This window comes from Hemiscyllium ocellatum, unplaced genomic scaffold (assembly GCF_020745735.1).
Source record: "Hemiscyllium ocellatum isolate sHemOce1 unplaced genomic scaffold, sHemOce1.pat.X.cur. scaffold_276_pat_ctg1, whole genome shotgun sequence".
NCBI classification, from domain to species: Eukaryota; Metazoa; Chordata; class Chondrichthyes; order Orectolobiformes; family Hemiscylliidae; genus Hemiscyllium; species Hemiscyllium ocellatum.
This window is the reverse complement of record NW_026868195.1, coordinates 1-10606: the sequence shown is the minus strand read 5'-3', so window position 1 is coordinate 10606 and position 10606 is coordinate 1. Positions and strand designations below refer to the sequence as shown.

General features: G+C 45.8%; 1 long non-coding RNA gene across 1 annotated transcript; it reads right to left on the bottom strand.

Annotated features, from left to right (window-relative positions):
- Positions 1-4617: 4617 nt before the first annotated feature.
- On the bottom strand, positions 4618-8286 carry LOC132812485 (uncharacterized). Its single transcript, XR_009643674.1, has 3 exons — positions 8186-8286; positions 5669-5759; positions 4618-4696 (listed from the first exon to the last, which is right to left on the bottom strand). It is a non-coding gene; the product is annotated as an uncharacterized LOC132812485 (long non-coding RNA).
- Between the last annotated feature and the right edge of the window lie 2320 nt (positions 8287-10606).

Genomic DNA, 10606 nt, shown 5'->3' with positions numbered 1-10606 from the left:
GGATAGGGTGACTAGTCATGGTTTCTTTTTTATCCCAGGGTATGGGAATCTAAGAGTAGAGAGCATAGGTTTAACAGGAGAGGGGAAAGACTTCAAGGGGATTTGGAGGCTTTGGAGAGGGTGAAAACAGGTTTACCAGGATGTTGTCTGGATTAGGAGAGGCTGGAAAAACTTTTGTCTTTGGCAAGTCAGTTGCTGCAGGGTAACCCGAGACGCACAGACAGAGTGAATAATGTGTATCTTTTCTCCAAGGTGGAAGTGACAAATTCTAGAGCCAGACATTTAAGAGGAGAGGGGGCAGTTTAAAGGAAATGAAAACCAAAACAACTGCAGATGCTGTAAACCAGGAAGAGAAACAGAAGTTTCTGAAAACGCTCGGCAGGTCCAGCAGCATCTGTGAAGAGAAATCAGAGTTAACGTTTCTGAGGAAGGGGGACCAGTCCCGAAACATTAACTCATTTTTCTTCACAGACGCTGCATGACCTGCTGGGCATTTCCAACAATATCTGTGCAGGTTTAAAGGGAGATATGTCAGACAAGTTTCTTAAGCAGAAGGTGGGTCAGTGACTAGAATGTACTCTCCTGGGAGATGGTAAAAGCAGAAACAATCACAATGTTTTTGAGGGGTTTGGGCAGACACACAAGCAGGCATGGGGTGGCAGGGATATGGATCACGTACAGGCAGATGGAATTAGTTTGGAATGGCATCATGATCCACACAGACACGGTGGGCCGATTATTCTGGTGCTGTAACTGTTACATTTTCCAAAGGGAAGAATGTCTTTTGAAGAAGTAACAAAGGATTGATGAGGGCAGAGCGGTGGACATGATCTACGTGGACTTCAGTAAGGTGTTCCGCAAGGCTCCTCATGGGACACTGGTTAGCAAGGTTAGATCTCATGGAATACAGAGGAAACCAGCCATTTGGATACAGAACTGACTCAAAGGTAGAAGACAGAGTGGTGGAGGGCTGCTTTGCAGACTTGAGGCCTGTGACCAGTGGAGTGTCACAACAATCGCTGTTTGATCCACTACTTTTTGTCATTTATATAAATTACTGGGATGCGAACATAGGAGGTATGGTTAGTAAGTTTGCAGATCACACCAACATTGGAGGTGTAGTGGACAGTGAAGAAGATTACCTCAGAGTACAATGGGAGCTTGATCAGATGGGCGGATGGGCTGAGGAGTGGCAGATGGAGTTTAATTTAGAAAAATGTGAGGTGCTGCAGTAAGGACTTATCCACTTAATGATAAGGTCCTCGGGAGCATTGCTGAACAAAGACACCTCGGAGTGCAGATTCATAGCTTCTTGAAAGTGGAGTCGCAGGTAGATAGGATAGTGAAGGCAGCGTTTGGTATGATTTCCCTTATTGGTCAGAGCATTGAGTACAGGAGTTAGGAGATCATATTGCGGCTGCACGGGACATTGCTTACGCCACTGTTGGAATAATCCATAGAATTCTGGTTTCCTTCCTATCAAAACAATATTGTGAAACTTGAAAGGGGTCAGAAAAGAATTTCAAGGACGTTGCCAGGACTGGAGGATTCGAGCTACCGGGAGAAGTTGAGTAGGCTGTGTTCCCTGGAGCGTCACAGACTGATGGGTGACCTTATCAAGGTTTGCAAAATCACGAGGGGCATGGATAGGGGAAATACACAAGTTCAGATGGTTGGCATAGTCTCATTGGCCGAATGGCCTGCTTCCACACTGTAGGGATTTGGTCACTGAGTATAGGAGTTAGCTACAGTTGTGCTGTACTGGGCATTGGTGAGGCCAGTTTTAGAATGCTACATTCAATTCTATTCTCCCTGATTTCGGAAAAATGTTAGCACAATAGGGCTCAACCTCATAATGACAAGTTCCTGGGAAGTGTGCACAAACAAATACACTGTGCAGTGTGTGTTGATAATTCATTGAAAGTGGGGTTGAAGGTAGACAGGTCGGTGAAGGTGGTGTTTGGTATGCTCGCTGTTATTGGGCAGTGCATTGAGTATAGGAGTTGGGAGATCATGGTTCGGTTCTACAGTATATTAGCCTGGCCATTTTTGGAATTCCCAGACTGCTTTCCATTCTGGTCTCCCTGCTCCAGGAAAGATGTTGGGAAACCTGAACAAGTTCAGCAAAGATTTACAAGAGTGTTCCCAGTATTGGGACATTTGAACCATAGGGAGGGGCTGAGGCTATTTTCCCTGGAGCAGGAGATGCTGTGGGATGGCTTTATACAACTTTATAAAGTTGTGAGGAGCAACAACAGGGTGACTAGTCAGTTTCTTTATTCCCAGGTTAGGGGAGTCCAAAAACAGAGGGCATAGGTTTAACGTGAGAGGGGAAAGACTTCAAGGGGACCATAGGAACAACTTGCTTGGTACATGTATAAATGAGCTGATTGGCATGGACGATTAGGACAGAGGGTCTGTTTCCATTCTGTACATCTCTATGACTCTGTTTCACAAAATTTGAGCAGGGATTCAGAAAATATCTACAAGGTTATTGCTAGGACTGTGGAGTTAAAGGGAAAGGCTGAATAAGCTGGGGCTTTTTTCCCAGAGCTTCCGAGACTGAGGGGATACCTTACAGAGAAGCACAGATAGGGTGAATAGCCAAGGTCTTTGTTCCAACCCAGTGTCGGGGAGTTCAAAACTACAGGGTATTGGATTTTAGGTGAGAGGAGAAAAGGTTTCAAATGGACCTGAGGGCCAAACGGTTCACTCAGAGGTTGGTGAGCGTATGGAATGAGATGCTATAGGAATGATGAACACAGGCCAAATTAAATTTAAAAGGCGTCTGGAGGGGGACATGAATAGAAAGTGTTCATGTGTGATATAGGCCAACTCTCCCAAATGGAGCTGGGTCAGGTTAGGATATCTGGTCGACATGGACGAGTTGGACTGAAGGGCCTGTTTCCGTGCTGGATAACTCTCTGACTCGAAGTGCCTCAGCAAAATGGTGGAAATCCACAATAAAAACAAAACCTGCTGGAGATCCTCAGCGGGTCAGGCAGCATCTGAAATGGTGACAGATGCAGGAAACAGTGCAGCCTTGAAGTAGTGTTGAGATGATCACACCAAGCACTACAATATCGATTACTCGCTGAGTGCCAGAACGTGGAGCGAGAATAAATAGGTATTTGATGACCAGCATGAATACGATGGGGTTGGAAAGCTGACGTTCTAGGTCAGGACTATTCATCAGGACTGACACAGGGTCCCGACCCAAAACATCAACTTTCCTGCTCCTCTGATACTGCCTGACCTGCTTCGCTCCCCCAGGTCGACATTGACTTCCAGCAATGCCCCCATTTTATCCATACTGGTGATTGTGTTCAGATCAGGCAGCATCAGTAGTGCTTGGTGTGACCATCTCAACACTAGTTCAAGTTCTACCTGCGCCTCTACTTTCGAGGAATTATGAATCTGCACTGCAAGGTGTCTTTCTTCAGCAACACTCCCCAGGACCTGACCATTAAGTCTATCAGTCCTGCTAAGCTTTGCTTTTCCAAAATACAGCACCTTGCGTTTATCTAAATTAAACTCCATCTGCCACTCCTCAGCCCATTTGCCCATCTGATCAAGATCCCATTGTAATCCGAGGGAACATACTCCATTGTACGCTATATCTTCAATTTTGGTGTCATCTGCCAACTTACTAACTATACCTCCTATGTTCACATCCAAATCATTTATACAAATGACAAAATGCAGGGGGCCCAGCACAGATCCTTGTGGCACCCCACTGATCACAGGCCTCCAGTCCAAATAACTATCTTCCACCATTACCCTCTGTCGTCTAACTTTGAGCCAGTTCTGTATCCAAATGGCTAGTTCTCCCTGTATTCTGTGAGATCTAACCTTGCTAATCAGTCTCCCATGGGGAACCGTGACGAACGCCTTACTGAAGTCCATACAGATCACATCTACCGCTCTGCCCTCATCAATCCTCTTTGTTACTTCTTCAAAAACAGCTCAATCAAGTACGTGATACACGATTTTCCACACACAAAGCCATGCCGACTATCCCTCATCATAGAACATAGACAAGTACAGCACAGAACAGGACCTTACGTCCACGATGTTGCACCGAGATTTAATCCTAATGTAAAACATACTAACTTAACCTACGCACCCCTCACTGCTATCCATGTGCACGTCCTGCAGTCGCATAAATGTGCCCAAAGACTTCGCTTCCACCACCAACGCTGGTAACGCATTCCATGCATTCACAACTCTCTGTGTAAAACACCTACCCCTGACGCGTCCTTTATACCTTCCTCCTAAAATCTTCATAGTATGACTTCCCATACAAGTCAATCCTGCCCTATGGAAAATTCTCTGGCTATTGATTGTATCTATTCCTGTCATTATTTTGTACAACTTTAAGGTCTCCTCTCTTCCTCTTTCTGTCCAGAGAGAAGAGTCCGAGCTTATTCAAACTTTCTTCATACAGGAAACCTTCCAGTCCAGGAAGCATGCTAGTAAACCTTGTTTGCACCCTCTCCAAGACGCCAATTTTTATTTCTCACTTGATGATGGCCCTTTCTGATTCCTGCGCTGAGCTTCTGAATTTCATCTTAAAACTCTGTGTCTCATTTACCTCCCAAAAACATCGACCAGCCATGTGTCATCTATTCTAGTATCACCGTTTCTGACCTGATGTCCAATGGAGCCGGTCATATTCCTATAATAAACATCTCAGCTGTATACAGAACAGAAAGAGACTCTGGTGATCCAACTGTGAGAAAGAAAACTACCACCGAACTATCCTGATCTATTTTCCAGTACTTGTGGAAAAGTCTCCTCTATCATAGCATCGCAAGTGCACACGAAGTACATCTCAAATGTTTTCGGGATTTGTGTCTCCCACCCTGACAGACAGTGAGGTTTAGTGCAACTGTTGCTCTATGACGACATCACCCACAGGAACACAGAGCAGCTGGGTCTGTGCAAACCAGAGATCGCCCATACATTGGGAAGGATGGCAGGGTCCCTGAGAGGGGGCACAGGAGATTTACCAGGATGGTACAAGGAATGGGGGATTTTATTTGCAGGGACATGGGTGTTAATGGTACAAATCAATAATATCCATATACAATAGATGGACTCTCCTTTCTAACCTCTCCCCTTGCCTGGGCTGGGTAACCTTCAGGTTAAAACCACCACCAGCCATCTCTCCCTAATGGGAGAGCAGCCCTATGGTCTAGTCGGACAATGCTGCCTTTCCCTTTTACACTGTGATGCCACTGTGCCTCGGGGGTGGGGAGAGGGAATGCTGAAGGTGGGGGATGGGACACCACTCAGGCACAGTGCTTTGTCCTGGAGGATGTTCACTTTCTTCAATATTGTTGGGGGCTGCACTGATGCAGGCAAGTGGAGAATGTTCCAACACAATCCTGATGTGTACCTTATCGAGAACAAACAGACATTGGGGAATCAGGGGTTTGGGGAAACTGATTGTTCTCCTTGTAGCAGAGCAAATTGTGGCTGCCCTGTGACAGAGGGGTTTACAGAAATTATACATTAGGATAATCAACCTTACACTCATCAGCTCATCATAAACTGTTGACAAGACATATATGAAAGACTTGGGGGAGATCTATTGACAGGATGGTTTGATTCAAACGAGAACTTTTATGCATCAAATAGGAATGAGCTGGAACACAATACTCACAACTAAATGCAAATATCCAGGTCTTTATGAATTGTGTAATTCTGTCAGAGTTTGGTGTTACAAATACTGAGGTTACCATCTGAATGTCCACCTGTAATACAAGTTTATAAAATCCGTCACTGTAAGATCAGGTTAGAAACTCGCACCATCTCCTCCTCCTGGCCCAGGATGACTGGACACATTACCCCTTGTGGAGGTCAGCAGTCAATTCAGGGGGAAATCTACGTGGGTTTCTATCAGTTTCCATCTTGAGACTTCATGTGACCAAACAGGGCAGATCTTTGACACATGGGAGAGAATGTTCCAAGAGTTAGTGAGATGTGGAGAGCAGGATTTGCTGCTTCTTCTTTCCTTCCGTGGTGCCGCTGTGCCTCATCAATAAGACATGGGTTGGGGGGGGCGGGGGTGCTGAAAGGCTCATGCAGCGCGATGGGCAAGTTGTCACCATTCTGACCAAATAGGCAGCAAGCTTCTCCCAGTCATTCCATAGAGTATCCCTTAAAAGACAGGAATTCTGCATGCTTCCCACTGCCCAGTGTTCCCAGGAAAAGTTTAGAAGAATGATGGGGAAAATCTCCTAGGAAAGGCATAACAGTAAAGTTCCAAAAGGATTATAAACAGTTTACAGAGAGGGATTCATTGGAGAAGTGGGCAACAAGTCGGCAAATGGGAAAATGTGAGGTTGTTCATTTTGGAGAAGATAATAAAAAGAACAGAGGACTATGTAATTCGTGGAAACTGTAGAAAGCTGCACCACAAAGGGAGCAAGAGGTAAATGTGCAGGAAACAAAGCAAGCTAGCACAAAGTTACACCAGGTTATCAGGAAGGGGAATGGAATATTGCTCCTGATTTCAAGGGATTTGCAGTATAAGAGTTTGATGTATATACCTGAGAGCAACTTTATACAGTGCGAGTGAGACCACATCTGGAGGAATGAGAGAAGTTTTGCTCCCTTTATTTAAGGTAATACATCACTTCATCAGAGGCATTCAGAGAAGATTGACTGGGATGATCCTTGGTTTGAAGGGATTCTCTTTTAAGAAAAGGCTGAACAAGTCGGGACTCTACTCACTCGATTTGGGAAGAATGAGAAGGGAACTCTTTCAAACATATCGGCTTCCTCAGGGGTTTGACAAGGTAAAGACTGACAGGATGTGTCCCAGCATGAGGGAACCTAGAACCAGACTCTGGGTCAGTCACAGAATCAAGGGTTTTGTCAACTTTAATGCAACACCAACACGGGTAAGGGGTTTCAGTAGCAAGGGGGAGACAAGCAACATTTTACAGATTGGAATTCCTGGTGTTTGTGATTGTGTAGATGTCTGATCAGAACGTCACCTTGGGGTCAGAATAGGAGAGCAATATTGTGAAGAGTGTAGTTCTGCCTCAGTTCCCAGTGAGAGAGAGGGGCTCAGCAGTAAGGGAAAGGAATTTGTAACAGCAACTGAAGGCAATGAGTTTAACCATTGCAATGTTTCATTGGAGGAAATTTCAGCTAATCGAGTAGTGGGAGTGTGGCAAGCAGTTTGATAACAGTGGAGTAATGGAGAGGGATGATGGGGAGGTAGAGCTGGACATTGTCAGTGTACATGTGAAACCTAACAGTGCTTTTGGACGATGTCACTTCCTGGCAGTATGTAGGTGAGAAACTGGAGGGACCAAGGATAGATCCTTGAGGGACACCAAATACAAGGACTTCAGAAAGGAAAGGGAGAGTGGAGATGGAGAAGGATTTTCCAACAACCTTGAAGTAAAATATTAGTTAGTAGCAGAATGGGTGAGCAGGACATAACCAGAAAAGACAGACAGAACAAGGAACGATATCTGTGAATTGGTAAGGGGGAGTGATGAGGAAGAGGAGCCTGACTCCAAAACTGTTATTTCGACATTTGTGAGATCACCCAACCCCACCCGAGTCTCAGCTAATTGACTGAAATACTTGTCCATCCCTGTGTTATCTCCAGACTTCATTATCCAAACACACTCCTGGCCAGCCTCCCACATTCAACTTACATATAATCTCAAGAATATCTAAAACTCTACTGCCCAAGCGCTCACTTGCTCTAAAACTTGTTGATCCAACAAAGGGCTCCCGTTTACAAGCAACTTAAAATTCTCCCTTGATGTAATTCCTGGCTGTGAACATCCCTGTCTCCCTGCACCACACAACCTGTGAGACCCCGACAACTCATTTTCTTTCAGACTCCCAACGATGCATTTATTCATTGCTTCACCGGATTGGCTGTTTCTACTGTTGTCAAGGCAACATGGTTTGGAATTCCTATCCTAACCCTTTCATATCTGTTTTTCTCCTTTAAGGTATTCCCGAAAACCTGCTTATTTGGCAATTCTTTGATCACCTGACCTAATATACCCATCTGTTGCCTAATGTCAGAAATTATCAATAGTATTTCTGTAAAATTATAAAAATGATAAAAATACAAACTGTTGTTGATTTGCACATACATTTTCAACTTTTCTCTGTCGCTGAGTGAATAATCTGTAATGTCTCTTACCCAACCACATTGTGGGAGCACCTTCACCACACAAACTGCAGCTGTACAGGAAGTCAAACATCACCCTCTCCACAGGCAATGGGGCTTTGGCATTAATCACTGGGATCTGTGGAGGGAGAAACACACAGTTGATATTTCAGGGAGTGCTAAATGCATTACAGGGAATGAAAATGTTGCAGATTTCGATGGTCAGAAATAGAGGGAAAATGCACTCTTTTGTTGTAAAAAGGAATTATTCACTCGCAAAGTGATTGTGGAAAATTCAGTCCGTTTAGAGAGCAGCACGTTGTTAGGGGTTGGGCAGCAGAGGAAAATTAACTCACAAAAGGTCTGTGAAAGTAACAGTAAAACACTGAACAACCCAAACACCCTGTTTCCCAACACTTTAACTCCCCTTCCCGCTCCACCAAGGACATGCAGGTCCTGGGCCACCTCCACTGTCAAATCCCAGGCATCTGATGCCTGGAGGAAGAACGCCTCATCTTCTGTGTTCGGATCCTCCAACCACATGGGATCAATGTGGATTTCACCAGTTTCCGCATTTCCACTCCCCCCAACCTTATCCCAGATCCAGCCTTCCAACTGGGCACCACCTTCTTGTCCATCTTCCTTCCCACCGATTGGCTGCTGCTTGACCGGCTGTGCTTTTCCAGCATCACACTCTGACATTGAAAACACCCTGACTCTGACACTCTGTAATTCCTGCCCTATCACTCCCTGCCAGGCAAAGCTGTGCATGTGTCCCCCTGCAGCTTGCCCCTCACAAAGTTGGCAGCCACACTCCTGTCCCATGAATCACTGCCCCCAATAAAGGTGGCGGCACTCACTCGCACCATTCACCATTTGAAGCATTTTCCCGTTTGCCACAAACACGGTCCTGGGATTTTCAAATTTGTGTTTTCCGATGTGCACTAAGTTCTGTAAAATGTCTCAGCCCGTTCCATTAAAATTTCCTTTTCTTCCTGGTCAATATGTCTTTCCTTTCCCCTGCCCTGCACCTTCACACGTTCCCAATGCCACGCCCCTCATTCACTCCGATTGGTTGGAGGACCGACAGGCACTGCCTGGTCTTCCAGTCCCATCCCTATCTTCTTATAAGAGGTATAAGAGAGAGAGGGTTCATTCCCGTTTCTACTGATGTCAGACATTAACAACAACTACCTGCATTGTATGGAGCCTTTCACACTAACAATTCTCCTAAAGTGGTTCACGAATGCTGGAAACATTGATTAAAGAGAACAACTTTAAGATACATATTTAAGGAGAACAGAGGGGGTTAGGAAAGATATTCAAGAGGTTTTTTTTTAGATTAGATTACTTACAGTGTGGAAACAGGCCCTTTGGGCCAACAAGCCCACACCAACGCTCTAATGAGCAACCCACCCAGACTCAATCCCCTACATCTAACACTACGGGCAATTTAGCATGGCCAATTCACCTAATCTGCACACTTTTGGACTGTGGGAGGAAACCGGAGCACCTGGATGAAACCCACACAGACACGGGGAGAATGTGCAAACTCCACACAGACAGTTGCCTGAAGTGGGAATTGAACGCTGGTCTCTGGCGCTGTGATGTACAGTGCTAACCACTGTGCCGCCCGTCTGCAGCTCCAATCGTGGAGTGATGTATGTGGGGAACAGCTTACAATGGAGACAGTTAGTGGTTAACCACAGCTTAACAACCCCATGTCCTAGCCCCTACCCCACACACCAGGCCTTGTTCTCACAGCCTGCCATTACACACCACCTATGGTTTGCCACTAAGTCTCCATTAACAGCTAGTCACCCTCCCCCAGCCAGATAGTTATCTACTCCTTTATCCAACCATTCTTCTCGCTCTATCCATACCTATCCTTTACTACTTACATCCTCCCCTAAACCCTACCTTCTACATATAAACCAACATTTGTTCTCACAGTAACATCAGCTGTGAGGCAGGGACACCGGATCTGAAACGTTAACTCTGATTTCTCGTCACAGATGCTGCCAGACCTGCTGAGCTTCTCCAGAACCTCCTGGTTGTTGTTTCTGATTTACATCTTCCGCAGTTCTTTTGGTTTTAATTTACCGGGGGTTTGTAATTCAGGTCCTACAGCCTCTGTCCCAGTCCCTGCTGTCTCTCCCAGCCCCACCCAGTGACACTGCACCTTCACAGCTCATGGACAGGTGTCGTCTTGCTGGGCCACACCCCTCATTCACTCCCATTGGCTGCAGGGCCACACAGACTGTCCTCCCATTGGTCTGGAGCTGCCATCAATCAAGCCATCCCCATTGTGAGGTGAGTGGTGGGCTCCTCGCTCTCTCTGCCTTGGGATGAGATTCATACTTCACAGTGAATGGGGCAGTATCACAGAGCACTGGGGCTGGGGGCTATTCAGCCCATTGAGGCTGTGTGCTCTCCCTCTGGAGATGCTGCAAA